Genomic DNA, 5,318 nt, shown 5'->3' with positions numbered 1-5,318 from the left:
CACCACCACAAAAAACTGTCCACCAACTCCAAGTTCTAAGACAAATGGGAAGGGCTTCTCCTCCCTCTGTTTTAGTAGGTACTGCACCATGTTGGTTCCAGACTAAATAAGAAAATAACATCAAACATTAAAGTGTATGTACTCCTTACCAAAAAATTGTTACAGGTTTAGTGCACTTGATGAACAGCTGTAATTTAAAATAAATAAGTGAGCCTGCTTTGGTGTTGTTTTCACATGTTCTACTTACTGGTTGTACATCAATGAAAGAGGTTCTGGCTTCCTCAATAGTTGGCCGGAAGGTTTTGTTGCCAATCTTGTACACTGATGGTGGAATGATCTGAGGTAAAATTTTCAGTGCCTTTGGTATCTAAAAGGAGATAAAAGTTAATTGCAGTGATCTGATCACAAGCGATCAGCACTAAATACAGGTGTAAATGGGGCCCAAAATGGTTTGTAACTGGATCACAAAAAGCATATACTATATGGAGGTCATCAAAACACAAGTGACCACATCACATTTTAGGTGTGAACACTCCATCCTCAATGCGTCCTGGACAGTAGCTAAAATACACCTCTCAGCTCCTAAACAACCGCTGCACTAATAAGAACTTTAAATGTTGCTGGTTTTGTGTGGCTTTAAAGGAATAGTTCACCAAAAAGATCTACTTCTTTCACAGTTTTCTCATCCTCATGCCATCTCAAACTCATATGACTTTCTTACTTCTGCAGAACACAAACAAAGATATTTTGAAGGAGATGTCTGTTTGTCCTTTTAATACAAGTCAATGGGGTCCGAAACATTCAAGTTCCAAAATTGACCTAAAGGCAACATGAAGGTAATCCATACCTTCCAGAGTCCAGTGGTTTAATCCTTGTCTTCTGATTCAATAGGTTTGTGTAAGAGACAGACCAAAATGTAACATCTTTTTTCCAGGGCTCCAGATTGCAACAACATTTTTCAACTGGTCCGACAATTTTGTTATAGTTTGCACACATCAACAATAATTTGTGTTTTGCAGAGGAATGAAAGTTATTTGAGTTTGAGCTAAACAGCATTTTAGTGTTTTTAAAAAGTGAGAAAAGAGAAGATCAAGAAGGGGCAAGTACTTTTAATGCAACTGTTTCTTCTGCATTTGATTTTACATAATTACTAACCTGCAGACATGTTGTCTAAATTCAGTAAATCCATTTGTCGTCCATCTCTTTTAGCAAAGGCCAGGATCTTGTCAGCAAAGTCAGGCAACCAGGATGAGCACAATTTGTCAGCAGCATCAGGGTGAAGTACACTAAAGTCTTGAGATATCTGTAGTTGGAAATTATGATTATGACAATTATGATTATAACGTCATAGAATTTTAGTGATAAATTCAATTTATTTTTTATTGTATTTTTATTTTACTCAGTTTTTTAAAGTGATGAAAGTGAGGCTGGCACTTTACCACATGATTAATGTTATTACAGTTATTATTAAATCAAAATTAAAATTAATCTGCTTCAATCTACTGGGCAACAGAGCGAAAAAGACACTGAGGTTATATTGCATTTACCATGCCTGGGGTATCCATTAGACGAGGGAACTCTGATAAAATCTCAGATATTGGTTTGGAGCTGTTCTGGCGAATCCAGTTAGCCCTAAAAAGAGCAGTTGCTTTCATGTACTGCTCAACCTGGTCCTGTGGTCTGGTATTGTTTTTTTAGCCATTCTTTTAACTGAATTGCTCTCTCAGTAGACAAAGTTGATGCTGTTGAGAGGTAAACTGGCAATGTAAAAAGTCATACTGGTTAATTTACATCAGCTGTATATGTACAGTGCCCTCCACAAATATTGCCACCCTTGGTAAATATGAGCAAAACAGGCTGTTTATCCTCTTGCTCTTTCTTTCAAATATTCACAAAAATCTAACCTTTAAGTCAAGTAAAATGATTGAAAAATCAAAGTAAATAAATGTGGGGGGAAAATCCACAATATAATTTTACTGGAGTATAAATATGAGGTGACACACAGGCCAAATTTCTACAGTCATGGAGTACAGTATTGATGTGCAAAAAAAGGTTGCTGAGCTGCACAAATCAGGACATCTCTAAGTAAGAATAAGTAAGAAGTTTATATCTACTGGTAATGTTAATAATGAGAATGGAAAAGGACATGTGTCAGTATTGACCCCATACATAGTGAGGAGAATAGTTTGAGTGGCTAAATAATCTCCAAGACGAGAGTCATGGCAGAAGCAGGTAATCACACAAGCCCGTTCATTCGCTCGCTCTCTCGCTCTCTCACACACGCACCCTTGTTACCCCAATAACTGATTAAAAGCACCATTATTATTTCTAAAGTGACACTATCAACTAGCTATGAAGACTTGTGCCACATTACACAGCAAAAAAAAAAATATTTTTTTTTACCCAGTATTTTTGTCCTGTTTTACTGTAAAAATATCTAAACATTCTTAAAACAAAATTTCTTGTCAAGCAAAATGGCATAAGATATTAAAAGTCTTGTTTTCAGAGAAATCTGACTTTATTCTTACAACAAGAAAAATAATCTGCCAATGGGGTTAAGAAAAATAAACTTGTTTTCCCAATGAATTTAAGTTGATTTTTCTTACCCCATTAGTAAATAGTTTTTCATTGTTTTAAACAAATCTTACTAAAATTTAGATTTTCTCTCATAACAAGACATAATTTGTTATGGCATTTTTCTTGTCAAGTAAATTTATGTTGTTATAAGAATGTTTAGGAACTTTTACTTGGAAAAAAATAAATAAAATAAATTAAGAATCTAATAAAAAAATAAAATAAAAAATAAATAAATAAAAAGACTTTTGTTGTCTACCACCTCTGGTTGTGCATTTGTTTTTCAATAATTCAATGGATCATTATCAATTATTCCTTAAATTACTTGAAGGTTATATTTTAAATATTTTAATGACAGACTAAGAATATAGACAGGAAAGACATGTTTCCACAGCTTGATTTCCTTATATTTACCAAGGGTGCTGTAGTTGTTTATAAGCAGAAGTCTTACTAGGAATGAAAGTCAACCTCTCCTCACAGACAGGCACTACGGAGGGCTGTGTTCTTAATCTCCGCATCCTCTTTCTTATGTTGCGAAGGCGCTCCTCAAGAAATCCTGTGGAAGGCCTGTGTTTTCGCCCCTGGCTGAACCAGGCCTCCTGAAAGATAATGTTTGTTGTTGTTGTTGTTGTTATATAATGTTTCAAAATCTACACAGTATCATTTGCAACCTTAAATCACCAATGTGCAAAAAACACCAGTAATGGTGGACTCACATAAAAATAAAAAATCATAAAAGGGAACGAAAAGTTGACCAGTATAACTCAATATAACAGAAAAGTTAAATGACAGCTGAGATAGATAATGTCGGTCAGCAGAATAAAATAAGATGAATATACTCACAAAGCCATTTCCTTCAGGGTCACGGAGACAGGGAAATGTCTCTACTAGAGACATGGCCATTGCCTTTTTGGTCTCTGCTGATGGTCTGTATTATGATTGCCAAATAAGAAAGAAAAACATTGTTTCAAAATAGTCTCATTCTGTCTTGATTTGGGTGAAAATACATGCAAATACAACTTATTTATACTCACGTTTCGCCATATTTCTCAATAAGATAAGAAACAGTAATTCGCACCATTGCACGCCTTTGCTTGATGGTAATTTTATTACTCTCTAGACTCTCCACAATGGAGGGTCCATGTGGTGCTTTCATCAGTATTGCACAAATATCCTGGTACATAGCAGAGTTGTCAGTAAACTACAGTATCTTACTGAATGCAAATAGGAAATGTTACTTTACAAAAAGGTACTGACAACAAATTAAAAATAGTTGTCAGTAGTCATGCTTTTCCTAGTTGTCAGGAAACATACAAACATGTCATCTGGAAAAAGATTAAGGACAAATGTTGGCTGTGTATTTTCCGATGCAGTGTTGGGCTGTGCAATTTCAGATGCAATGGTGGCCTACGCATTTTCATATGCAGTGCTGTGCTGTGGTGGGATACTGTTCTACAGAAAAAATAAAAAAAATAAAAACAATGTTTTGGCAAATATAATATACAGTATTCTATATAAAAATATAAGTTAACTTAATGCATTTAAAATGAACTGAGAAATTGATAAGGAATACTTGGAAATACAAATAATATTTCATATTGCACCTTTTGACTCACACAACTGCCAAGCCTGAAATGTGCACAAATTCTATGTCAAAGGTCTACTGGTCCTGACCCGTCTCCATAGCTGGCTTGTGGACATAGGCGCCTCTGGTTTCACAGAACTCTATGCATGCTTGGAGCTAGATAATGATGAAGCTTGCCTCCAACAAAAAAATATCTTCCCCTACCTAGACTGTATTTGTTTGACAAAATGTAAACTGATTTTCTAAATAATTTTTTAAAAGCCTTCAATAACACTAAACACTAAGAAAACTTTATTTGGATTAAACCAGATATGGTTAGATTATATGGAATTAAATGACATTATATTTGACCATTTTAAACAATAACTGATTTCAAATTTTTCAGACCATTACAACACCCTGTATCGGAGAGACACATAAAAACAGACATCATTCTTTCTGAATGACTGAACTGTATGAACAGGATGATGATCAGTCAGCTCAGTGACATCAATACATGTGATGGCACGAGTGTGTTGCATAGCAAAGGCAAATAAATGCCTTTCAAATCCAACAGTGACTAACTTCTCAATCACTAATATGAATTTGGAGTTAAAAGCCAAGCAGTGTCTTATACATCCAAATTGTGGGTCACCATTTGAACAGTAAGACACAAACACTGTCATACCTGGTCTATATGTTGTTCCCTTAAGTTTTACCCAGGCTGGCACATACACCTCTGTGTAGGATGGAATATTTTCCAAGCCTCCTTGGATTTCATCACTTCTCTCAAGATCAGCGAGAATAGTGCTGTGACCTTGGCCCACTTCAACATTGTGATCAAAGACACCTCCAGAAAAGAAATTGTAACACAACATTACTTGATATCTAATGGCCATACAGATATTCCTGAAGTTGCACGTGACATGGCTTATGCGTTTAAAGAAGCCATGCTTCGCTTCAAATCGCATAGTCCAAAACTGCACCAATGGCCCAAGCTGTCTTATGGCTCTTGGATAATGCAACATGAAGTGGTGTTTAGGTTTCAGATGTTGATGTGGGTACAACTCAAGAAAGAGAGTATGGTGTTCCTCTATTAGCCACTTCAAGTAGATTGTGCTCTTGACAGTGAGAGATGGAGAAAAAATCAATTCCATGCAGGAAAGAAGGAGAAGCAGTA

At 35.6% G+C, this 5,318-nt stretch overlaps 1 long non-coding RNA gene across 1 annotated transcript; it reads right to left on the bottom strand.

The window, feature by feature from the left end:
• Positions 1-354: 354 nt before the first annotated feature.
• On the bottom strand, positions 355-3,775 carry LOC127443753 (uncharacterized). Its single transcript, XR_007897693.1, has 5 exons — positions 3,418-3,775; positions 3,026-3,173; positions 1,548-1,742; positions 1,156-1,303; positions 355-367 (listed from the first exon to the last, which is right to left on the bottom strand). It is a non-coding gene; the product is annotated as an uncharacterized LOC127443753 (long non-coding RNA).
• Between the last annotated feature and the right edge of the window lie 1,543 nt (positions 3,776-5,318).

This window comes from Myxocyprinus asiaticus, chromosome 7, assembly GCF_019703515.2.
Source record: "Myxocyprinus asiaticus isolate MX2 ecotype Aquarium Trade chromosome 7, UBuf_Myxa_2, whole genome shotgun sequence".
Classification (NCBI taxonomy): domain Eukaryota; kingdom Metazoa; phylum Chordata; class Actinopteri; order Cypriniformes; family Catostomidae; genus Myxocyprinus; species Myxocyprinus asiaticus.
Note: the sequence above shows the minus strand (reverse complement) of the source record. Positions and strands in the feature narration are given on the sequence as shown.